This window comes from Nanorana parkeri, unplaced genomic scaffold (genome assembly GCF_000935625.1).
Source record: "Nanorana parkeri isolate BGI_ZX_2015 unplaced genomic scaffold, ASM93562v1 scaffold607, whole genome shotgun sequence".
NCBI lineage: Eukaryota > Metazoa > Chordata > Amphibia > Anura > Dicroglossidae > Nanorana > Nanorana parkeri.
Window position 1 is genome coordinate 632833 of NW_017306875.1, and position 27849 is coordinate 660681.

General features: G+C 41.5%; 1 protein-coding gene across 1 annotated transcript in view; it reads right to left on the minus strand.

The window, feature by feature from the left end:
- The window catches only part of NR3C1 (nuclear receptor subfamily 3 group C member 1), a 187800-nt gene that overhangs the window by 153957 nt on the left and 5994 nt on the right, over nt 1-27849 (minus strand). The window lies entirely within an intron of this gene.

Genomic DNA, 27849 nt, shown 5'->3' on the forward strand with positions numbered 1-27849 from the left:
TAGATCAGGGGTGCCCATTAGGTAAATCGTGATCTACCAGTAGCTCTCAAAGCTGATGCTGGTAGGTCACAAAGGGGGTGAATGGCGGCCCCTTTATTCCATTTTGGTATTTATTTAGCTGTGCACACATGATTACCTATTAGCCTGAGTCTGCTGAGCCAAGCTCCCTGACACCTTTCTGGTGGATACTGGTGGTTGAAGTGCTATTACATCAAAGAATATTAGTTTACACAGCCTGTTGCACTACACTGTTTGCAAAATACAGCAAGGTGAGCCAGGGGAGAGAGCAAGGAGAGAGAGCAAGGAGAGACAGCCAGGAGAGAGAGCAAGGAGAGACAGCCAGGAAAAAGAGGAGAGACAGCCAGGAGAGAAAATGAGGAATTACAGCCAGGGGAGAGAGATAGCCAGGAGGATGAGCAGGGAGAGAGACAGCCAGGAGGATGAGCAGGGAGAGAGACAGCCAGGAGGATGAGCAAGGAGAGACACAGCCAGGAGAGAGAGCAAGGAGAGACAGCCAGGAGAGAGAGAGCGAGGGAGGTATTTTTTTCGTTGGTAGATCTCATGTAGCTCGTCATTTGAAAAGTAGATCTCAACACAAGAAATTGTGGGCACCCCTGTTTTAGATGTTTCTTTGGAGAAGGCCTTTGGTCAGACTGCAAGCTACTACCCATACAAAGGCAGTGGACACCCGAGTTTCCCCTCATTAACATACCATGAAGAAGCCAAGCTTCTCAATGTTTAACCCTTTGTTAAAACAGACAATTTTCAAATCTCATTTACAACTGATATTGGGATCAGCCAGCACAGTAAAGTCAGGGCAAATATGGTAAATATTAACTCGGGAATTCAGATAGGTTTGTATTGGGCAGCCTTGTCCACTCACTACAGGAAGTAAGAAGCACGCTAGATTTCTGGCAAGTTAGCAGGTATTTTTGTGTACTTGTAGCATTTAAAAAAAGAAAAAGCTAAAGCTGTGTGTGTGTGTGTGTGTGTGTGTGTGTATATGTATGTATGTATGTATGTATGTATGTATGTATGTATGTATGTATGTATGTATGTATACGGCAGTCAATGCTCACCTTGTCTCCCCTATGTGGATTGCCCATGGCATCCTCATATATAATAATGCTGGGCTATGCGCCATCAGCAGACCTCCGACCGCCAGAGCACAGGTGCCAGCCTTGTAGCCTGAAGGGAGCCTGCGTTAGCGGGATCAGGTAAGGAAAAAACCTGGCAAGGGAAGTTTTTAGGTTTGAGTTTAAATTTTTAATCTGTATAAATAATTGCATTCTGGTGCATTCCATAGGTAATGCTGTGTTCCATTTATGGGGGTTACAATTAATTGGAAAAAAAAAACCCCTTGGAGCTTTTAGATATACTCTGGTAGTACGCACAGCATATTAGCACATTATGGCAGACTTAGCTGCCAAACTGATCCCCTCCAGCACAGTGCTCCTCCTCATTGGTGCTTTATTCACTGGTTCCTCTTCTGGGTACTGATTCTTCAGCCACTTGATTGGCCGGGCCCAATGACGTAACTCATGCGCACGGGAATTACTTTGTTCCGCCATGCCGGTTCTGTACGCTGAGCTGCACATGCGTGGCTCAGCGTCCAGAAGCAAAAAAAATTGCCGACAGCTAGAAATAATCTTTTATTGCAGAAAAAAACTTACACAGTCTCTTATGTCATATAAAGCCTAGCAATTAGAATTTTTGTTTGCAAGCTATACGTCCGCTTTACTAAGGTGTGTTAATGTAGTTCTACTGAGTTCCTCACCAGTTTTCTGGATTCCCACATTAACTGCTCTACCGTGTCTCTCCCCTGACTGCTGCGGAACATTGTCTGATAATGGACCCTTAAAATTTAGGAAGTATAAAAAAAGACAAAATAGAACCCCATTACCTCTTTTCCATCCAAGTAAGTCCCTCTGCAGCAGATGTTTCCATTGCTGGCTTGATTTCAGCTTTCAACCAGCTTATTTATGCCAATACAGAGACAAGCAATTTCAGGATTTTTAAAGGATTATTTAGGTGAACTATGGCCTTGTGTAAGAGTTTGTATGAAATGCCTTTTCACGTTCTCATCAACATTGATGCTGTTACAACTGACGGCAGAAAACTATGCATGTTCATGAAAAGCTTATTTTGTCAACACTTTCACAGTTCTGAAAGATCAACCAAGACATTTCATTACCTGAGAGTTGATGTTAGACTATTTTTGTTGTTTTCAAACGGGTACATTTAGGTTGACTGTAGCAGTGTGCATTAAAAGCTGAAATCCAGGAACAAAGCAAACATCAGTGAATGTGATTATGTACTCATTAAAAAATCATTAAAGTACTACTAAAGTCCAGTTACTATGTGATGCATACGCTTCATAAAGTAAATAAAAAGCTTCCTTGACTGATCCAGTGCCTTCTTCATTTGTATCTCACATGTTCCCTCTCCCAGACATTGCAGCTATTGCTGGGTTGCTGGGTTTCAGCAACAGAGGAAGTGCTGTTAATCCAGAAAGCAGGGGGCAGGACTAGTTGTGGCCAGGTGATGATTGACAAGATACAGGCTTGAGATCCAATACTGATAGCATTTTTGAGATACAATACTGATAGCATACTGATAGCATTATTGAGATACAATACTGATAGCCAATGCCCTCTACAACATTCTTTCATTCCAATGTAGTGCAAGCAGGCACAGCCTACACAAGAATGGCAACAATGCTCTAAATTCAGGAGCAGTGCAGCACTGTTGCCACACCATCACAGGGAGTTGCATTAAGTGGACTTCCCTGGCTGGCTGAACAGGTAATTGTGGGGCTTTGGATGGAGATGCACTTAAAATTAAGGGCTGCAGCACATATTTTATTTTTAACGGGAGCCTAAACTTCTACTTGAAATGCACTTCAAAATGAAAACAGAATAAGTACCTACGTTTATTGTGCCTGCCCTGCACAGCAGCATACAGACTAGGAAAGGGAGGGCCAGCACTAGTTACCAAACAGGTTGTGCTGCAACTACACACGCTAAGTGAGCATTGTGAAAGGAGGACAGAGTAGAGGAGCAGAGGGATGACCTCATCAGCATGCTACCATTTAATTGTGCGATCACCAGACTGCTGCTTCAGTGGAGGTTAGGAATTAGGCTGTGCTGTCTGGCAGGGTAGTCTAGATCAGGCCTTCTTAAACTTGCTCCACTCGTGACCCCTTTTTGGCCGAGTACATTTTTAAGGGACCAGTCACACAATATAAATACTATGTAATAATAATAAATAACTAACTGACCTTGAAAGCCTTTAAATATTTACCAGTAAAATAACATTAAAAAACCTACAGTGCTAGAAGGCATTGTATGTATTAAAGTGATCTGCTAGTAATAAGCAGGATACTGTGACTGGATTTCTTTTGTGTAAACATTCAGTAAACACACCTAGCATCAGCACTAGTGCTTTTAAAACATGACAGAATGTAATCTAGCTTGTTGTGTCAGGCCTAGAATAATCTAGTAACGTTAGAAAGAGTTGGTGGCCTCTGAAACCGGTAGGGAATACTGTAGTGAACATATCACCATATTTAATTTAATGCTCCACTGGTGTGTACCAATGGTTTGGAAAGGTGGAAGCGGGCAATAAAATGTAAAGAAAAACTAGGAATTGATTAAGCTTCACTCAAAATAGAACATCTGAAAATAAGGAAAACAAACTGAGAATTGACTAAGCATCACTCAAAATGGAACATTTGGAAATGCAATTCTCTTGCAAGCATCGAGCATTTGAGGACACCAGCTAGAGAAAATATATATTCCATACCTACGGAGAACTTTATGGGAGTCTTTCGCAACCATTGTTAAACACACATGCTGTCAAACAATTAGTCAGATTAAGGGTAAAACATTTTCCAGGCGTCAACATGGCAGAATCCATGCAGTTGTACCCCCCAACACACACAAAGTACAAAGCTATAAAGTGTTTGAACCAACAGCACAGTTCATTCCCTTTTTTTGTCCTCACAGAATTTACAACCAGTGTGAAGAGGAGAAAATCCTTCAAGGGTCACTAAACTCAGGATGAGGAATTAAACCTTCAAAATAAATTCAATGTTCCAAGTTCACTCTCGTGATAGACTACAATCTCACGTTTATACTCATTTGAACTGAGATTGTAGTCCTTCACAAAAATGAGCCTGGAGTGGTGACTACTTTACAACACACACAGGGACCATAGGGAATAAAAGTAGCCACCCCCCAGAAGGAAGGACAGTGTCAGCACCAATTCAGAGATGATTTGAGGATCTACAGCCGAGTGATACACAAATAAGGTACATTGAGGGGAATTTATCAAAACTGGAGCAGACAAAAATTGGAGCAGCCGTGCATGACAACCAATCAGCTTAAATATTCAGTTTGTTCAGTTAAGGTTTGAAAATAAAACAGATGCTGATTGGTTGCCATGCACAGCTGCTCCGGGTTTGATAAATTCCCCTCATTATTGTTAATAGTTAAGGTACTTGAATGTATTTTGAAGATTTCATTCCTGAGTTAGGTGCCACTTTAAATGCCCCCTTTGGTGGTTGCCTGCACAGGTTCAGCCTTTCCTGCAGGGGAAACAATTTTCTGGCCTAAGCCAACACTATGTTACTAGTGTCTATTTTAATAATAGTGCAATAACTATTAATAATTCAATTTTAAAACCTTTTCTTAAAGTGCCAGCGTAGACAGAGCAAAGCAAGTAAAGTTTTAACAGCATCATAGAATATATTTTTCTAGGTTCAGACCCAAATCGGAAATTCCCGCCGCAATACCGCCTCTGTGCAATCACGCTAAATCGGGGTTGAAATCAGCGCACGGTGCATGTTGCGAAAAAAGTACATGTACCTTTTTTTAGAGATTGCCACGCGGAGGTAACCCCATTGAAATCAATGGGGAAGTGCGGCAACTGCTGTGTGCAACTGCACACAATCCCCCAAGTCTGCACCAGCCCTAAAGAGTAAATTCACGTTCCCAAGCAATTTGGGAAAATGGAATTACTCGCACAAATCTGGCCACCTCTCCCTCCTGCTATACTTACCTTTCAGTAAACTGTCCCTCCCGTCTGCCAGTACGGGTGTACGATCTGTAGCTGTGCCGCGTACTCTGAATTTCGCTCGCAAATTGCCAGCACTCGTTGGTCAGCGCGGTCACCTGACGGCGCTGACCAATGAGAAGCTATTCTTAACATTGCTAAATACGGTTTTGGTTCAAATCATTTTTTTGTATCAGGACCAGTAGATTGTCATGAGGGACAAGTACATCGGGCCCCCGCTTTAGTCCTTGGATAAGTAGTTTTTTTAATTGCCACACCCCTGTGATTTGGCCACTAGAATGAATATGGATGGAGAATCGCCCCAATGGGGAGACAGAAAGCAATAAAAACTTGGCAGGTGTTCTAATCCCTCGCCACTCTACTCACTTTGAGAAGTTTAAGGCCAATGGAATTTGCTAGATATCACATTGAGAAGCCACAATGCTTTTGGAAGAATGTCCCTTGCCCAGAGTGGCTAACTTTCTCAATTTAATAAGACTGACCGACACAGTTGATTTTAATGTTGTCACTTTTCCGGAGGAATGAAGCATAGTTTCAATGAGCTGTAATGGAACCAGAAAATTTACCCACGGCTGTAACTATGTCTTGTTAGTCAAAAAAAAATAAAAAATCCCCACACAAGAATCATGATGGTGAAAACACAGCATATTCATTTTTAATCTAGTGCACACTTGTTTTACACAAACATATCAAGATAGAATCAGGGACACATAGCCCGATTCATAAAAATAAACGAGACAAGTGGACTGTGGTTACCATGTGACCAATCGGTTATTCTTTTCACCTTAGGTCTGTGAATGAGAGGAGACCGTAGGCTGGTTGCTGTGTGCATTGGTATCATTCTTCTTTTTATAAAGCAGTTTGATCCTTTCTGGAGCACTGCAGTACAATACTCACACAATATTGTATGCTTCAGAACAGGTACGAAAGACCAGAGGGCAGCCAAGACAGACGTGATCTTGAGTCAGCAGGGGCCTACATTTAGCACTGTGTCTTGGGCAGCTTCCCACTCTGCCCTATTGCAAAGAAAAGTTGGCAGGTTGGATCAACAAGTCCGCATAAGCAACAAGTGTGAAAGCTTGTTCCGTGACTAATTTGTTCAGGAGTCTTCAGTAATAAATCATTATGTTGATATATATTTGGGAACAGGAGTACAAGAAGACTGGATTATTTTACTATAAACACAAAACTAGTGGGCTGGTTGCAATTCTTTTTACAGGGAAAAAAAAAAGACAAAGTTGAGCATACAAGAAATGATTCCTTCCTGAGATCATTTTACATATGTTTACAGCAGGCCGATCACAATTTGTTCAGGAAATTCTTACTAAAGGATTTCTGCTTAAAGGAGAACTCCACGTGGAAGAAAAGAGAGTATAATGTACATTGGTGTGGAAATCAGACACTTGCTGCTGCATTTCCCCTCACACGGTGTCAGCCCCTGTACAGTATACATACGCACGTGGCCAAATATAAAAGCTCTGAAAAGTCAACACCTGAGCCGCACCTCAAGACGGGAAGCAATACAAGCAGTTTTATAAAAAGAACAAACTGAGCCAAATACAGTTGCAATATCCCAGGATTTTCCATCGTAGTTGTCTGAGCAGATTTAAATCAGAGGGAAGGTTGGCCTCCCTCCTTTCACATTTGCCCGATATTAGCAGATTAGGTATAGGGTAGACTGACATGGCTGGTAATCTGCCTCTGTATCGGACCAATTTTGACATAGGGCTTCCACTGTGAACACAAATGTGGATTACAGTCAAGAAATGATGCCCTCAAACTCTACACTATATCATTATCATCCTCTTTTTAAATCCACAATGTCATGCAATGCTTCAAAAACAATAACTATATCAAAATAAGACTAACGTTTAAAGTGAACGACAATCTTTAATAATTAGAACCCCCTTTATAGTATATTAAACATGCCAGTATTGACCACCACCATTACAATTGACATAAAAGCGTACACAAAGCCTAAACCTTTTCGTTTTGGATAGAGTAGGGAAAGGTTTAGACCCCGTCAGGTTTTTTTTCCCCATCTGTGTCCTGTCTTACTTCCTGTTCCAGGGACATAGCAGGAAGTAAGATGAGATATCTGCAAACTGAGGAGATATCCACCTTTTAGACAGTTCTCACTACAACAAGTTTCCCTATTGGAAGATTTCCCACTTCTATCACAACTAAAAATAATGTTCATTTCCCATCACTTTCTGTACCACAGACAATGGACAATGGGACCAGTAGTGAAAGTTAAGCTTCCCAACAAGGACACAGACATCAATAAAACCTGGTAGATGTTGTAAGGCTTTTGCATGGATGATTCTAATGGGTTGTAATTAATAAACATTCTTGTGAGGGCACTTTAAGCTTTTGTCTAGTAAATAGAACATTTACCAAATACCAGCCTTACCTTAAGCTTGAGAATAATATCTACGAGAAAAAAAAAAAATGCTCGTTTAGGTCTAGGGTGCCTATGATTTACCTGATTTCGACTCCTGCAGGCTCCAAGGGCACCCGCAGCCTCTTCCTCCCCTCTGCTCCGATAGTCAGAGGCCCGCTGACATCATCAAGTACAATGCAGGGCCCATTGTCCTACATTGCACATAAGGATGCAGAGGGACAGACCACCAGCTAGAGCATAGGCGAGATGAGGAGTGCGCCGACTGCCAGGGGGAGCAGGGATCAGGTAAGTAAAACTGCTTTACCCGATAGTCTAGACCTAAACAAGCGTCTAACCTTTGCAGTGTGTGGCGTCCCCTCTGCAAGGGGAGTTTTTATCCACCCCCCAGAGATAGGCATTCAGTTAAAGCCTAGCATCTCTTATCCTCAACAAAGCTCTTAAAATAGACTCATGACAGCCTAATCTATGTAATCTAATTCTAATGCTTAACCCTAGTCCTCCCCTTAACCTTAACCCTTAAAATTGATCCTCAAACCCTTGAAACTAAGCCTAAAACGTAACTGGTAACTTAATCTCTAAAACAAATTGAACTCCTGCTTAAAATCAGGCATAAAACTAATCAGCTCCAACAGTATTATCCCTGAAAAGCAACCGCGAGGCTCTGTACTCTTATGTTCTGTATCAGTCTATCTTGGGAAAGCAAATTCAAGGTTAACAGTCAATCTATTCTATGGCAACCAACCACGTGTACTGGATAAATTAGGTCCCTGTGAGCCTCATATCAATACAACCTAAATAAAAGAATCTGTCGATTTGCATTTTTAAACTATGTTTAGCTGTTGCTTTATACAAGTCAGCTGGTCCCTTAGCAGTTCATACGTGATGTTTTCTTCTATTATATAACCAAATTTTTGGCCAGAAATCATGTTGCAGTACAAACAAGCAGCTGTCCGTAGATGACCACATGTTCTTAGTTTCAATTTTCTGTAGAGAAGACTACACCCAGCTTGAAAAATACACTGTTTTCATACAATACAGGTATACAAAGACACAACTAATGTGACTTGCGTGGAAATGTTGTCTCAAACAGGGCGTGAGAGTGTTAAGATGTGTTTTACAGATACAGCAGCCCACGGGAATGACAACAGCAGAGCTAATGTGTGACTAGGGACAAATTCACTACACCAGAGTAATCTAGATCATAACACGTTTCCCTCAACTTGCTGACTGACAGGCCTAAAGGGCCTGACTCCATATTCACCAGCCCAACTCTGCTAAACAGCCCTAACTCTGCTAAACTTTCCTGTGCCTTCCTCGGACCTAGAGCAAAAGAATATATTTCATAGAAATACTTGAAATATAAGGGAATTCATTAGAGCTGCAACAATTATTCGATTAAGTCGATTAAAATCGACGATGGAAAACGTTGTCAACGTTTTCCATCGTCGATTCGTCGGCTAAAATGTAAATTTCCCACTCACGCCTGCCTGTTCGCGGCTTCATACACGAGTTACGCTATGCACGCCACGGACGCCGCGCCCACGCCGCGTACCCAACCACCGCAAAAGCCCGACGCACGCCCGCAGAGCACACCGCCGCTGCAGCGACTTACAAGGGTTCCGAAACAGGTAAGGGGGACGTGTTTTAATGTTTCCTGTTTAAAAAAAAAAGTGGCACACTGTAGAACAACACCAGCAGCTATAGAGGAACAACAAATCCCAGCAATAATATATTAAACAGCCTGTATAATGTATTATTGCTGGGATTGGTTGTTCCTCTGTAGCTGGTGGTATTCTCCATTGTGCTGTATAATGTATTATTGCTGGGATTTGTTGTTCCTCTATAGCTGGTCAGTGGTATTCTGCATTGAGCATTATACAGCGCAATGGAGAATACCACCAGCTATAGAGGACTACAAATTCCAGCAATAATACATTATATACAACGCAATGCAGAATACCAGCAGTTACAGAGGACTACAAATCCCAGCAATAGTACATTATAGTATTATGTTGTACTATTGCTGGCACTTGTTGTATTCCTATATAGCTGCTGGTATTCTGCATTTCGCCGTATAATCATTATACAGCGCACTGCAGAATACCACCCGCTATAGAGGACTACAAATTGCAGCAATATTACATTATATACAGCGCAATGCAGAATAACGCCAGCTACAGAGGACTACAAATCCCAGCAATAGTACATTATAGTATAATGTACTATTGCTACATTCCTCTATAGCTGCTGGTATTCTGCACTGCTCCGCTGTATAAATGTACTATATTGCACACCACACTCTTTTTTTTACTTCCACCGCGCCAAGCTTGCTCCCAATTCAAGACAAGATAGTAAGAAGGACCCTGCCCCTGGGGGCTTGCAATCTAAAAGGGAGGGGGAAGTGATACATGAGGAGGTAGCTGTGTGGGGATGAATTGTTTGAGAACGTGATAGTTCTAGGGCTGCAACAACTAATCGACATAATCGATTATAATCGATTATTGAAAAAGTTGTCAACTTTTTCAATAATCGATTAATCGGCTTCCGATCAGTTGGCCCTGTTCACGGCTCCACCCACGCCGCACTTCCTCCCCACCTCACGCTCGCTGCTGCCAGACCCGCCCCTATCCACGCTCTTCACGCCACACCTCCTCCCCGCCTCACACTCACCGCCCGCCCACATCCACGATCGGCACAGGGACGCGGCGAGATGTAGTAAGGAGGAGCAGGTGTGGGGGGATGACAGCCGCCGATAGACAGGTCCGATCTCAGAAGGAAATTGCTGGAAGACTGCTCAGGTAAGCCTGCGCTTTGCCCACACATGGTGCTCTATAATGTATTTCTGGGATTTGTATTCCTCTATAGCTGATGGTACATTGTGCTGTATATTATACAGAGCAATGTACCATCAGCTAAAGAGGAATACAAATCCCAGCAATACATTATACACTATGTATAATGTATTGCTGGGATTTGTTGTATTCCTATATAGCTGGTGATATTCTGCACTGCGCTGTATAGAGGACTACAAATCCCAGCAATAATACATTATACAGCGCAATGCCGACTAACACCAGCTATAGAGGAGTACAAAACCCAGCAACAGTACATTATACAGCGCAATGCAGAATACCGCCAGCTATAATGTACAATTGCTGGGATTTGTTGTAGTCCTCTATAGCTGGTGGTATATTCTGCATTGCGCTGTATAATGTACTATTGCTGGGATTTGTAGTCTTCTATAGTCGGTGCCATTCTGCATTCATTGCTGTATAATTTTACACTTTCCTTTTCACTATATTGCACACCACACTATTTTTTTTTCTTTTTTACTTCCACCGCTCCAAGCTTGCTCCTGTGATGGAGTGCAATCTCAATACAAACTAGTAGTCCATCACCGGAGCCATTTTTAAAAATGTATTTTATTGTTTATCCGATTAACCGATTAATCGAACTGAATAATCGGCTAACTAATCGATTTTGAAAATAATCGTTAGCTGCAGCTCTAGATAGTTCAGTGGTTAGGTTGAGGTGGGATAGGCTTTGGAAAAAGTGAGAAGTGGTTAGAACCAGTCAGGTTTTTATTGCAGTGTGTACCTGCTTAGGATATTCACCTTCCCCATTTATCTTGGTGAAGACCATCACCGGGACTGAAGTGAGTGAAAATCCATCATTTTAAGCTTTGGCTTTTGATACACTTGTCCATAAAAGAGAAACATAACCAATCTCCTATACTAGAACATAACAAAATGCATCTGTTCTGATGAAAATCATCACTTGGTTAGTAACACATAAGGACATTTTTAATGCAAAGTCAAAAGTGCACATAAGGCTTAATCTGTGACGCTTTACACAAGGATCTTTATTGTTAGCCATGTGACTGATTTTCAAATTTCATTGAATTCAGATAAAGATGACTTTAAAAAAAATAGTGTTTTAGTTAATGACAAAGTCCCAACTGTGTTCTGTGACATCATACCTCACATACCTTAAAAAAAAATGTCATACATAATTGCAGTACATGCCCATTTCACCATGTTTTATCCCTTTAAACACATTGCAAATTTGAATAATAATTGTTTCTGTGCCAGAAGTATAGTGTATTCCTTCCAACCTCTTTAACATGTTGACGCAGGGTAGTTTTGGCTCTGAATTCCTGCCTGCTTCATTTGTGATACTAAGGCTGCAACCAACTAATCGATTAATGAGAATAGTTGTCAACTATTCTCATTATTGATTAGTTGGTTGGATCCCCTAGCTCTCTCCTCCACGCTGGGAGGAGGGCACAGCAAGCAGTGGGTTGCTATTGGCTATTGCAACTTGAAAATGGCCAATAGCAGGCTGGCTATTGCACCAGCTTACTACCTGCTGTATGTACATTCATCTGCCGTCTGCGGAGTCTTGCCACTGGCAGCTGTCATTCCCTGGCTAAAGCTATTCAAGTGCTACGTGCTCACAATAATATATATATATATATATATACACACACATACAGGGCTTGAAAAATCCACTCGTCCGCGACCAGAGGACGGTGGAGCCCGACGAGCAGCTTCCCGGCCAGCCGGTGTAATTACACGGCCGGCCGGGAGCTTTACATTCAAGTGATCGGGCGTCTCTAGAGACACTCGATCGCTTGTATTAGCAGCTGTCACTGCCATTGCCGGTCCCGAAATCTGCTGTGCCCGATGCAGCCAGGACCGGCGCGGCTCTGTGACCGGAGATCAAAGGGATCTTAAGTATAAGAACTCCCTTTGATCTTCTCTCAGTCACGCAATGCAGGAAGTGATTACATCACTTCCTGCATTCAGTGTCACTCTCCAGCTACAGAAGCTGATGAAGACGATCTCTGCTTCATCAGCTTCTCTGGGGGTCCCTAGGTGACATTAGGCATCTTGGAGACCCCTGATGTCTCCATAAAGAGGACCTGTCATGTAAATTGGCTATTACATAGGGGGCTTCTTAGCCCCCCATGTAATAGCAATAAAGCTGTATTTAAAAAAGAAAAAAAAAGTAATACTAAAATTAAAGAATCATAAAAAAAAATAAAGAAGCATAAACAAAATTTAAAAAGAAAACATTTTTTTAAGTCTCCGCCCCCGCATACACACGCAGATTCGGGTGCGCCTACGTGCGAAAACGACGATTGCGCCTATTGTGCAGCACATGTTAAATATCGCCGCAAACGTCGTAGTGAGAGCAATAATTTTAGAGCCATTAATTACAGATAACACTAAACTGAAAATGAACGGTAACAGCGTCTATGGGCAATTTTCAGTGTGGTCATTTTTTGCGGGCGCACACAATTTTAAGGCTTGACATGTTTGGTGTTTATTTACACGACGTGACCCCGTCTTTTATGTTTTACCAAAAATATGGGTAAGAATAAATGTTTTATAACATAACGTAGGGGAAACTTTGTTTTTTTTTACATTCACTGAGCTTTTTTCATCATATAGTAAAAATAAAATAAAAATAAACACCCCCCAGTGGTGATTATATACCTCTAAAAGAAAGCTCTATCTGTCACCAAAAAATGTTTACATAAGTTGCAAGGCTATAGTCCGGTCATGCTGACTGACTGGTGACATTTTTGACTGACTGGTGGGACACCCTAAAATTTTTCAAGCCCTATATATATCTAGATATATACATATATCTAGATATATATCTAGATATATATATATATATATATATCTAGATATATATCTATATAAATAAAAAGGTGGGGGAAAAAAAAGTAATTTTCGGTTTCAGCCTGCAAATTCTGCTGTGGGAGGTGAGTTGCAGTGCCATTCATTTCAATGACACCTCAAAAGTGCCTTCCACCCGGAGTGTGATTGCCCACAATGGAACGCACGGTACCACAATGCCGTGCGTTCCAGTGCAGTGTGATGGCAAAAAATTGTGCATGCAGTTTTATTCTGAAGTAAACTTTATGTTTGTAACACTGCATTGGTATATTGTATTTTAAAATTAAGGATGGTATTTAATTATTTTTATCTGATTAAATTGAAAAAATAAATCGGGCAACTACTCGATTATGAAAATAATCATTAGGTGCAGCCCTACATGTGTTTCATCAAATTTGCTATAAATCCATCATGAAGTGGTTTCTAAAGTGCTACATATCAACACAATGTCCCGTAGTATAATGTCACATAATGTAACAGTAATTCCTTAACCAAGTGTCATGGGTAACCTAACAAAAAGTGAAAAATTACTTCTGCTTTCATTATACAAACACACAAGGCAAACCACATTGTCATTCAAGTCACTGCCTGCCCCTCTGTGACATAATTTGTACATTAGGTTCAAGGCCGCAAAGAGGTTGTTCAACTGGCCAAAATACCAGCTAGCTCAAAAGAGATGCTTTTACTTTTTTTACCGGTAGTCTTGGAATGCAAACATAGATTCTGTTCTTTTACATAACCTTTAGTTAGGTGATTTATTACAGATTTCGGATCTATATGCCATGCACTGACAAAAGGGGAGTAGTGGTTACTGCTAAAGCCTGAGGCATGTATATGAACTTTCATTTTTACTGACAGGAATGTCAGATCCCACATTATTCAGTATGCCATGGCAGGGAAAATGATTGCGTCCACCAAAGGACTTCAGTAAAAATGAATAACACTTAGTGGTAGGGCTTTACACTACTGCACTACTGTCAAGTTTATATGTCGCCTGACCTTTCATATGTGCTGAGAGTACAGCTTTATTATAGCAATGCTGGGTTGTCAAAGTGACGCAGTAGAAGAAAGTAGATTGCATTTAGTGTGCATGAAGTGTCTTCATGTCTTCAAGTGTCTTACAACACGGTCATATCTGTCCAGCCATGATATTTCAGAACAGTAATTTCCCGTTTAAATGTTATCTGTAGAATAACTTAGTTGCTCGTTCAACTAAGCAGGGCTGGGCACTATGCAAGGGACGGCGGGGAACATTTACTATTGTTTAGGGCTTGTTCACACCAAATGCAGACCAGATCTGCACGAGTTTCTGCACACGCAGTGCAGTGGGCTGTGCCGCGTTTTTTGCTGTGTTTTTGATGCGTTCCAAGCCTTTTTGTGTAAAAAATAAAAAAATTCAATGTTTTGGTTTAAAATGGGCTTTCAGTGCGTTCCAAGGCGTTTGCATGCATTTGTGATGTGTTTGCATGCGTTCCAGAGCAGGTAAAATAGGGCTTGTTGCAGTTTTTTTTACATGCTCTGGAACTGAACGCTTCGGTGTAAACTAGAGCCCAAAATACCATTGGAATATATTGGATGCAGTTTTGATTCGGTCTATAACTGCTCCTGGAATGCGCTTGGTGTGAACAAGGCCTTAAAGATGAAATCCAAAATAAGTCAACAATGATTTTAAATGAACATGTATCCGACTTTGTTGAATGCTAAAAGAGTAATGATTTACAATAAAATAGTCCTGAACTGTGGCTGCCGTGGGTCACAGTCCATCAATGCTCTCTGTACTGTTGCTTAATATGTCCCATTGTGTTTATCGCTTTCTCCGCTAGGCTTGTACTGCACCACATTATCAGTTAAATCCTTCATAACAAAATGGCATAAAATGCATTCACACCCAAAGAAAAAATAAAACGTCCACCATCCGGGTAGCTCTTAAAAGGAAGCAGACAACCATATAATCAGAAACCAATAAATTAGAAAAACCTAACAGAACAGCAGAGGCGATTAATCAATTGGGACGAGAGTGCGTTCTGATCACAAGACTGTTTGCCTTTCCGATAGAAAGCGCCCATCTCCTTTGACATACTCAGACTGCTAATGATCGCAAGGTCCTATACACAGGTTACCTATGGCAAGGATTAGGCCATTTCAGAAATGATCTGGTAATCATTAACCGATGTACACGACAAAACAAAATCTGATATCCGATTAATATTTGCTCAGCAAACAGACAGGAAGCATGGGAATGATAAAACTGTAATGAACTTCATCTTCTACTCTGTAGTCTTTGTACAGCCACTTCTATTGTCTCCACACTAAGTGTCCTGATCTGTTGGTTATAGCCATATGTATACCTAGAGGAAAAATCAACCACAAAGTATGGGGCCAAGTTTGATCAGGGCAGTGTTGCACTATATGGGCACTTTAAAGCCAAACTCTGGGCACAAGACAATAAAAGCACTGCAGTGGCCGCCCCCGCAAAGATGAAATGCTCATTGATTAATAGGGTACAAGAAGAGGACAGATTACTTACCTTAACCCAAACATTCCCCTTCCTGCTCCAGTGCTCTGCTTTTCTCCCTGGAGCTACGGGCTGTTTGTGGGCCCTCTGTATCATCATGTGCAAAGCTGGGCTGTTAACCCTGCAATGTATGTGGAGGAGGTGAGCGAGCGTCCACAGCTGGGAGCACATTGGGCTCTGTTCACACTTAGGCATCAGTGTTTTCACGCATGTTTACGATTAGGGTGTTGTTGCACATTGCGGTCAATGGACAAAAATGCGCAAAATGCTTATATTGCACATTTCCAGGCGTTTCCATTAAAACGCGCTGTAATCTGCCAAAAAAGCTCACATACTTTTTCCAGCGTTCAGCATTTTACAGCTCGCGACAAAACTCTCAGGTCCATATAAATGAATGTGATTATTTGTGTTGAGAGTTCTGTTGTGCTTAGCTTTGAGCGGCAAAATGCCCCGGTGTGAGCAGGGACTTAGAGAGGAGGCTACAGCAGACCAACTGCACAGATGAAGCGAGCCTGCCAGAGTGAGGAGTGAGGGAAGTATTGCTCCTTACCATCCCTGCACCCCTAAACTTAACAGTTAGACCTTGCTATCTTGGGGAGGACACCCACTGCAAGGTTTTCTTTTTTTTTTGGTCTAGTGCTCAGAGTTGGGCTTTAAAGCCAACTTTAATGACCAACTCCCCCAATGAAAATTGTCTGAAATTTTCCAGCATACATTAAATGGATGGCATTATTTTTACAAGCAATATGTTCTAAGAAATCACAGTAAGGATCGTAACGAATGTCCCCGCTGTGACACCGGTGTCTGTGCAGTTTTTTCGTAATCTCGTAATGGAGGAAAACACTGACATTACCAGACCCATGTTAGTCTATGGGCAGCCAGATCTAAACAGATGGACATTCCGTTTACATCCAAATTGTTGGCGCTATATAAATCCTGTATGATAATAATACCCCCGATCCAGTGTGATCAGGTGCGGCGAAACAGATCTCTGATCCATTTGTTTTTCTCGACCTGGCCAGAGCCGATGGTAACCAGGTGTAAATACGGCTGCCCATAGACTAACATCGGACTTCCGATCAGGTTCCCCCTGAAATAGTAAAAAGCCCGTGTGAAACTCTGCTTGGAAAAAACACCCTTTTCTGCAGGTGCTTCAGCCGGGTGGGCAATTTTTACACTCATTGCAAGTGCAATCGTTAAAACACCACCCTTTAGTTTTAGTGAAAGCATATACAAAAGGCAAATCCCGCCAATATCAGCATCCTCTTACCACCCTTTTCTGCAAGACCCTCAACATGGTACTAGATGAAATTTGTAGCTTAAAACCAGTTACACAATTAGTAGGTGGTGACAAAAGAAATGCAATATGCTTATGAAGTCCCTACTGCTTCATGGGAGCCAATTTCTAACACGTAAAAACAGTATACTTTCTTTTAGTTGTAAACTTTAATAATGAATCTGTAACCTCAGTGCCCTAAACAAATGGAAATCTTCATGCCTAGAGATTGAGATAATCAATAAAATACACTAATAGGCCTCATTCACACTACCGCGTGTATTGTGCCATATGCAAATAAACGGCTCCATACACATAGCTGCGTATGGAGCCGTATATTTGCGTATCGTAAACCGGAATGGAACCGAGATGCGTCCGGGCAGCGTATTTCTCCGTATTTTACGTGCATATATGCATTTTTGCGCGCGTATATGCATGTACGCTCATACAGTTCATTCGCACCATTACGAATACAGTTCATTCGCACTATTACGAATGATGCATTCTGGGATTACATATAGCGCACGCATATACGCACATATACGAGCGTATATGTGTATACATACGCGTATGTAAGCAACATACAATTGTGCTCTTGTGTTGTGTGTAATTGAGGCCTTAGCTTCCAGTTCAGAATCATGTCATTGCGTAGAGGCCCCAAAAACATAATTGTAACTGTTCCCATGGCATCATCTCTATACTTAGTGAGAAATATATCTCATATCAGATTGTCACCAGACCCACACTTCCTTAGGTGGTGGGAACTCTTTAGTAAGCAAATCATTGCTTACTGCCACTCCTATAAAATTCTCACAACAGCCAAGAGAACAAAGTAGCTATCTGAGGAATTACACGTGTTGTGTACACGCTTCGGCTTTTCAGTGTTTGGGTCCCAAGTACACAGTCAGCAAAATCCACCCACCCACAAAGAGAAATACAATGCACTTATATAGATTATGATACCGTGCTACAAGTCAGGGTTTTGTTCAGAACATTTATGGTGGGAGTTACATTTACTTTCATTCCAAATCACAGATTACGGCCTCATAACATACTAGCCAATTCTGTTTTTGATGCAGTTGTAGTCCATGCAGTGCAGTACAGGAAAAATGTCTATTCCTTGTGAGCAGTAGAAGCCTAACCACCTCACAGCCAGTATATTACACCCCTTCCTTTCCAGACCAATTTTTAGTGCTGAGATAGTTTGACTGACAATTACTCCATTAGACAACACTGTACCCAAAAGAATGTTATAAATACAGCTAGAGCTTTCTTTTGGTGGTGTTTTTATTAGTGTATAAATGAAACAAGACTAAACATTTTGAAAAAAAAAAACCTGCTTCCAGTACTTTCTGCTCTAAAATGAACAAACAAAAAATTTAAATGCCAGGAGTGTACAAACGCCCCTGAAATATTTTAGGAACATGGAAACCACTCCACGGTGGTTTAATTTTCTGCATGCTGGTATGAAGGGGGGTAAAGCTAATAATTTGTAACGGTGCTCTCCTTAGAAATTGACTTGTTTTAACGGATATCTCAAATACAATAAGCCCCCGGCTGTACACATTATGTGGCAGCATTGTGTTGAGCTTTGAAGAAGCAAATAGTAAAAGTATGTCACCAGTACACCATGGTTCAATCTTCAAGCAGTGATCATTTTATTGATGCTTGATGAAGGGACCCTGAGTGGCCCCAAAACATTGCAATGTGACAAGATGTGTGTGCATCAATAAAATGATCACTGCTTGAAAATTGAACCATGGTATGCTGGTGACATAATTTTACTATTTGGCTCTAAAGCAGCGCCATCCGCATTCACTTCAGCACCCACTACAAGGGACATACCAGTAAGGAGTGCGGTAGGATTCTTCTGCATTGAGCTTTAAAGAAGAACTCGAGGCAAAATTAAAAGTAACCCTTGCAGTGGGGCTACTCCAAGGGTTAAGTGCTCCTTTGCCACTAGGGTTTAAAATAACAAATATATGCTCACCCAAACCTCCCATTTGGCTGCTAAACCAGTCCCTGCAGCCTCTGTCCCCCTCTTTCCTGGAGGTCTAATGATCGGTGAATCATCACGTCTAATACAGTGTAGTTGACTTGAGGACGCCGAGAGACATTCCATCACTGGAGTGGAGGGGGAGAAGAGGTTGCAGGGACTGGCCTAGCGGCCAGGCAAGTCCTAGGTTCAGGCGAGTATATCTTTGTGATTTTAGACCCTATATGAAAGTGAGCACTTAAGCCTTGCAATGCAGGGGTAGCTGCACTGAAAGAGTAAGGGCCCATTCACACCAATTGTGGTGCCTTCCAGAGCGGTAGCTGCTGGAACACACCACAATCGATCACAAAACTTCCCCTTGCGTTCTGGGGCGGGAGGGGCGTGGCGGTGCACTGCAGTCAATGGCACCGCAGTCACGCCCCCGTCCGGCAGTGCGATCGGACACGTGGCAAAACATTGCCTGCATTCCGTTCCACTGCAAACGCAAAAAATAGAGCATGCTACCGCTCTGGAACGCAGTGCAATTGGTGTGAACAAGCCCTTAAGTTTTATTCTGCCCAGAGTCCTTCTTTAATGCCAGACTGCCACATGTGTATATATACAGCCGTTGCCGCTGGTTTGTGTTGGGAGCATGTCCTCGACTGGCTGTTTAGCTACAATATCTGGTCTGGAGTTGGTTAAACAAAAGGCAATGCCTGTGGCCTTGAAGTCATGTGATTGCTACAACTGCTGCATATGTTCAGCTTCCTATTCCACCATTTACAATTCTTGCCTCGAGTAACACATACGGTACCTATTTTTCCTTCTACATGTTCTAGTTTAGATCTATTTATCCGGTCATTTATATTGAGTACAGTTACTGCTAAGACTTTCATAAACACAACAGAAGCATATATTTAAAGTAGTGTGACTTTGTGACCTCCATATCTCTCTTACGACAGGTTTCCTTTGAAGCAAGTTTGTCGCCACCAAAAACATAAAAGAAGACACTTAATATTTTCTTGTCTTAGAAACACATTTTAGTGGGCGTGTACTTTGGAATAGAAGTGTGTAAGAGAGCATGTTTTCACACCCCAATTGGTAAATGGTAGCTATTAAGATAAATGAATTCCACCCAAGGGTATGCCAAGACCCTAAGGGGAGGGGCTTTCAAGAAATACTAGGAGCTCTCTTATTAGGTATAACATTTCATAGATTCATTTATTGATATAACATGATGTTTAAATAATTAAAATTCCATTTTGTAAAGCATGATTATTTCATAGCATTATTATTTCATATGTAATATTGGCATCACATGATTCATTTATACAGCATGATTTGTTCATTCATTCAAAATTGTCCCTACAGGGACTATTTTGAATGAATTTAAATGAATGAACAAATCATGCTGTATAAATGAATCATGTGATGCCAATATTACATATGAAATAATAATGCTATGAAATAATCATGCTTTACAAAATGGAATTTTAATTATTTAAACATCATGTTATATCAATAAATGAATCTATGAAATGTTATACCTAATAAGAGAGCTCCTAGTATTTCTTGAAAGCCCCTCCCCTTAGGGTCTTGGCATACCCTTGGGTGGAATTCATTTATCTTAATAGCTACCAATATTTTCTTGTCTACTGTCTTGAAGAGCTATGCCGTCCATAGAATCTGTACCTGATCCAGAAGTCCCCTACTGTGTGCTGTGGATCCATCCAGAGGCCCCAATGTCACTAAAGTCACAGTAATTAATTTAGGGGATCTTTGGGTGGAATCACAGCATGCAGTGGGGGACAGGCATTTCACATCCCCAGAAGTGTGTTGAGTGCAGAAGAGTCCTCGGAGAGCATAATTCTTCAAGAGAACGTGAGGATCAGGAGAGGAAAGTATTAGGAGTCATTCACACAACATCCAGATCATCTCCAGACCAGATTGTTTCTGGACCCAAAATGCATCCTAATGTATCCCTATGCTATTTCTGGCCCCTGTTCACACAGCGCAGTCAGCTCCAGACCAGACCAGAGAAATACTTCACGTCTTATTTTGTCTGGTCTGGAATGCACTGGAACTGCGGACAGGTTCACACCATTTTCCGGACCAGATGTGTTTTCTTTTTTTCAGGGACCTCACTTTTTTTGGGTCCATTTTTTGGAGGCAAAAGAAACCTGTCCTGCCAGAAACAAGAAGGCCCTTTTATGTACCTTGTTCTGTTAATGCTAATTGCTTGGCTATCAGGCTGACCCCTTCTGGCTATGGTAATTAAAGTCACTGGCCTGGAAAAAGTGTAGAAACCAGGACTCCACTTACTGAATACTTGTTTCAAGTCAGTAAATAAGAGTATTAAAAACCTTCCAGAGAAATTGGCAACTCGCATTTTCAGAATGTTGTCACTCTGCATTTCTCTTGTGAGGGCCTCATTTAGGGGAAAAAGCAGTCACTGTGATGCCTTGTACATTCAAGTCAGGTATTGCGATCTGCAGGATTCCAGCCCCACACTACATATAACTTCCAACTGCATCCCTTGGAGACCCTGAGAAATCATATTTTCCAGTAGGAAATAATAGCCACAAATGTACCTATTAGTAACGTTTTTACATTAATTAGCCCAGTTGTTATTCTGCACAGCGTAATGACAACATGACCTTTTAGTGGTAATCATGAACATGGGAAACATTGGCTTACAAAACACATTTCATGAAGTCAATCCATGACTGTGGTCTATTCTATAAATACAGCATCTGCTGTAGATATACATTAGAGGTCACGGTCCCCTATCAGTGGCATGTGGCCTATCACTGACCCTGTTACATGAATGGACACAAATTAAGTGATACATACAGTATAATGTGTAAACATATTAAATGTAAAGCTGGGAAATTCAAACTGACAATATAGGGAAAAAATGCATATGCACAGTTTGCGTTCAGTATAAAAACATATGTCTATACAACCAGTAGATCCAGATATACAGCAAATAAAAAGTACCTGCAATTCTCGAACCCTCCTTGTAAAATTCTAGCTCAGCGTTCCCCTCACCACCCTCCTTATTATGCACTTGTAAGTGATTTAGAACCGTATTTTTTGACACCAATATAGTAACTGGCCTATCAACTATCAAGCTTAAAATGTAACTCCACTTTGGTTGATAAAAAAAAAAAAAATTCCCTTTGGGTGATTTTGTACACAGCAAGGATTTTAAAAAGTGTATCTAAACCCCCAAAGAAATGTTATTCAGCATTCTAGTCCTTAGATGCCTTGACTGCATTGGTTTTCACTTCTCAGAATAAGAACATTTTCAGCAAACGCAATGCAGTTTCATTGTCAATTCCTGGTAACTTATCTGGAAGCATAAAACAATGTTATCTAATGTGTAAACTACTAGTTCTATCATCCCTCATGTAATGGAGGTGAACAGAGGAACACATGTTTGAAGTTCAGCCTGGGTGGCAACAATAGCTCCTTCCATAGATACAGTAGAGTGAGCATTGCCATCCAGGAACAGGAGGTGTGCTATTTGCAGGATTACCAGGTGAAAATAAAAAAAAAGGTACAAAACCCTGAAAAAAAGAAAACTAAAGCAGCTTCTCCATTTAAGAATGGTAAGCTGCAATATATTACATTTTACTTTGGGTTTAAAAACACTGTTGCCATTACCTTTTGCTGTTTGTTTTACCATATCCTTTCCAGACCTGATTAGGAGGGTCAGCCTTCATTATAACCACCTGATACACTTTCAGTGGTCTATTGAGGAAAGCTGAAGTGTCTGAATCCCTTAAAAGGAGAACTATGGGGTCAGGGCTTGTCCCCATAGTTCTCCTAAGGGTCACGGGAGAACACAAACTAGCGTTCTCCCGTCACCGAAAGCTCAGTATACCGCGAACTTTAGACGCCGCAGCTGGAACGGATCCCGACATTGCTGTCGAGATCCACCCAGCTGCGGGATTGACAGCTGGCTCTGCCTAAACAGAGACAGAGCCAGCTGTGCCCTTCCCCGTCCGTTCCGCCAGTCAGCGCAGGAGGATCGGAGCGGGGAGGGGGGGGAATCCCTGCAGGCTCTCTGCAGGGATAGATCGAGAAGTGAGCAAACGCCGGTATGTGTTTGCTCACTTCCCGATCTACTGAGCCGACCTGTGACAGTTTCATTGTCACAGGTCGGCTCAGATTATGAGGCTGAGGAAAAATCACCCGCCTCATAATTCTCCTTTAAGTAGATGAGCCTTGGCCTCCATTCACACCTGGGTGCCTTGCTGCTCAAAGCGAAGCATGACAAAACGCTCAAGTCAAGGAATCCCCTTCATTTCTATGGCCCCTGTTAACACCTGAGTGTTTTGTCAAAAGCAGAAAAACGCCTGTCGCTGAAAAAAGTACATGAGCTACTGTTTAGCAGATTACAGTGCTTTTTGATCTCTTAGACTTCAATGGGAAGCGCCTGGAAATTTGAGTTGAAATAGTTTTTGCATGTTTTGTCACACAAAGTTTCCCATTGAACTCTACGAGACCAAAGAGTGCTGTAACCTGCCAAAAAGTAGTTCACATACCTTTTCCAGTGACAGGAGTTTTTCTCCTTTCGACAAAAAACTCAGGTGCGAACAGAAGCCATAGAAATGAATGAGATTCCTCGCCTTGAGCATTTTGTCACGCCTACATTTGAGCAACGAAACGCCTAGGTGTGAATGGGGACTTGGCGAGTGTGAAACTTCTATTTCACGGGATGCCTAAAATGTACTTGAAGATGAGGCTTCTGATAAAAATCAGTGAGTCAATCACACAAGCAGGAAATGACAGCGACTTCAGACTGAAATGGAAATATATTTTTTTAGTCACATCAATTACTATTACAAAATGGCTTCCGTATCAATTCATATGTGATCATATTTATTTTTACCACAAGTGGAGCTTTCCTATAAAGTGGAACTACACCTTTGGGGAAGGAAGGGGGGTGGATACCTACAAATAGACAAATCCAAAAGGTAAGCACCCGGAGTTCCCTATCATACAGAGCCAGTAGCAGTTTAACCTGTGCCCTCTGACTACAGGTTTACTTTAATGTCTGCTGTGACAATGGTGGAAGCCTTTAAGTTTTAACAGACCTAGCAATACAATCAATATGTAGTATGGGTTTTTTTTAGCGTCAACAAAATAGTCAAGACAAAAAAAAGTGAATAAAATAAACTTGGCATCAGCCAGTCTGCACAAACAGACAAAAGTCTGTTTTGGTTACACTCAGTCTCTTAGTTACAACATCCATGTGTCATATCAGTGCAGGCAATGTAGAGCGGGACTTTGATACCCAGGGTCTGCTAGAAAATCAATATATAAAAGACCCGCCATAGGATTAAAAATCTATATGACGCAAACAGATAAATCCTAAGAATGCAGCCTCAGTAGTAAATATTTACTTTGGGTGATTTTCAAATATTGTAAGGCGATAAACATTCCTAAACTTTTATCAGACATATTTTGCTTGAGGTACAGTTAAAGTGACACTAAACTCAGGAGATAAAGCTTAAAAATACATTCAAATACCCTAGCTATTAACAAAAATTTATATCTTTTGTGTATCATTCGGCTGTAGATCCTCAAATCATCTCTGAATTCATGCTGACATTGTCCTTCCTTCTGGAGGGTGGCTACTTTTGTTCCCCATGGTCCCTGTGCCACCACTCCAAGCTCACTCCTGTGATGGACTACAATATCAATACAAATTAGTAAACTAAACAAGAGATTGTACTCCATCACGGGAGTGAGCTTGGAGAGGTGACTACTTTACAACACACACAGGGGCCATGGGGAACAGAAGTAGCCACCCTGCAGAAGGAATGACAGTGTCAGCACCAATTCAGGGATGATTTTTGTTAATAGTTAAGGTGCTTGAATGCATTTTAAGGTTTAACTCCTGAGTTTAGCGTCAGTTTAAACCACCAGTCAGGTTTATTTTTGCCAAGGGTTGTGGAGTATTTCCTTTGTTTCCTGTCCTGTAGATCGGGAACAGACAAATTAATATGGAATTCAGGAGCCAACAGCATTTTTTTTAAGACAACTAGAGAAAACCTCAAAAGTTAGGCAGGAAATGTGTCCAGCCCTGCTGTAGACACAACAGGCAGTGACACAATATCTCTCCAAATGAATGAAAAGCCCCTCTTTCAGCTCATTTACATATCCGGTCCGATGTGGTGGGTTTCCTTAATCTGAATGAGCTGCCAACGCACCACAACAGACCTATAACTGGACATGCACTATGCACTCATCATTTGGGATTTCCTTTCACTTTCAGTCCCCATGATAGTGACCTCGAAGAGAAATGCAAAGAATAAATCTCCTAGCTGAGACAAAGACCAAAAAAAAAAAAAGTCTTACGTTCTAGCCTCTCGCCATTCTAAACGAATGTGTGGCCTTTAAACTGTAATATTTTGAGCCAGTGACGAGGAACAAGAATGCAGCAAACAAAGTTAGAATGGAGTACAAACTTCTTCCACATTACCATTGTATAGCTTTTCCTTTATAACATCCTTTTTAGACCATGATTTCTTTTAGCACCAAAACACCCATTTTGATCAGAATGCCAGCCACCATAAAACCCCCTTCTGCTGAAAGGAGCCTATATGCCTCTCTTAGTGATGAATGACACGTTATAGACTCCTCCAATCCCTCCACCATAAAACCCCCTTCTGCTGAAAGGAGCCTATATGCCTCTCTTAGTGATGAATGACACGTTATAGACTCCTCCAATCCCTCCACCATAAAACCCCCTTCTGCTGAAAGGAGCCTATATGCCTCTCTTAGTGATGAATGACACGTTATAGACTCCTCCAATCCCTCCACCATAAAACCCCCTTCTGCTGAAAGGAGCCTATATGCCTCTCTTAGTGATGAATGACACGTTATAGACTCCTCCAATCCCTCCACCATAAAACCCCCTTCTGCTGAAAGGAGCCTATATGCCTCTCTTAGTGATGAATGACACGTTATAGACTCCTCCAATCCCTCCACCATAAAACCCCCTTCTGCTGAAAGGAGCCTATATGCCTCTCTTAGTGATGAATGACACGTTATAGACTCCTCCAATCCCTCCACCATAAAACCCCCTTCTGCTGAAAGGAGCCTATATGCCTCTCTTAGTGATGAATGACACGTTATAGACTCCTCCAATCCCTCCACCATAAAACCCCCTTCTGCTGAAAGGAGCCTATATGCCTCTCTTAGTGATGAATGACACGTTATAGACTCCTCCAATCCCTCCACCATAAAACCCCCTTCTGCTGAAAGGAGCCTATATGCCTCTCTTAGTGATGAATGACACGTTATAGACTCCTCCAATCCCTCCACCATAAAACCCCCTTCTGCTGAAAGGAGCCTATATGCCTCTCTTAGTGATGAATGACACGTTATAGACTCCTCCAATCCCTCCACCATAAAACCCCCTTCTGCTGAAAGGAGCCTATATGCCTCTCTTAGTGATGAATGACACGTTATAGACTCCTCCAATCCCTCCACCATAAAACCCCCTTCTGCTGAAAGGAGCCTATATGCCTCTCTTAGTGATGAATGACACGTTATAGACTCCTCCAATCCCTCCACCATAAAACCCCCTTCTGCTGAAAGGAGCCTATATGCCTCTCTTAGTGATGAATGACACGTTATAGACTCCTCCAATCCCTCCACCATAAAACCCCCTTCTGCTGAAAGGAGCCTATATGCCTCTCTTAGTGATGAATGACACGTTATAGACTCCTCCAATCCCTCCACCATAAAACCCCCTTCTGCTGAAAGGAGCCTATATGCCTCTCTTAGTGATGAATGACACGTTATAGACTCCTCCAATCCCTCCACCATAAAACCCCCTTCTGCTGAAAGGAGCCTATATGCCTCTCTTAGTGATGAATGACACGTTATAGACTCCTCCAATCCCTCCACCATAAAACCCCCTTCTGCTGAAAGGAGCCTATATGCCTCTCTTAGTGATGAATGACACGTTATAGACTCCTCCAATCCCTCCACCATAAAACCCCCTTCTGCTGAAAGGAGCCTATATGCCTCTCTTAGTGATGAATGACACGTTATAGACTCCTCCAATCCCTCCACCATAAAACCCCCTTCTGCTGAAAGGAGCCTATATGCCTCTCTTAGTGATGAATGACACGTTACAGACTCCTCCAATACTGCTTAGTTGCTGATATTTTTAGGATTTCCTTAGAGGGCTGAGAGAAGCACCTGCTGTTTTCCAAGTTCAGTGTAATCAATAAAACATATATAATCACAGTAACGGAATACTAAATAAGTGCAAGATATGACAGCAAATAAGCCAGGAGTTTTAAAATGCCAACACGCTGCAGAAAAAATAAAACTAAAGGTTGATTTTTAGCAAAGTGCAGCGTCAACGTACTAAATGTATTCTGCCAAAACACTCATAAAAGACGCGGCCGGGGAAAACAAACAGTTCACTGCACATTTTATATGCAATCTCCCCTGTGTAATATTAACCAATTTTGAAAATTAAACCAAGCGACAACATCAATTTGTACCAGAACATTACACTGGAATTTTACCAGGTAACAACACCACTCGAGAACTTTAACCCAATCCCTTCTGAGAAGAATACAAGAACAGCAAAGACCAAGAAAAAGATCTATTCGCAACACATTTAGACCATTTCCTCATTTAAGGGATAAATATAAACAGATAACTGCTCAAATTGTGGCCCTAAATTAACCTTCTGATAAACCTGACAATAAGTTCTGCACTCCCCGCACTAGGATACGACTTTTTACATTGGCAGCTCATACACCCACAGTGCAAATGCTATATGCCATTCAATGCATTTACAGATCTTCTATACTAAAGCAAATTTTCATTTGAGCAAAAAAATAAAAAAATACTTAAAATAACAAAAAGCTGCAT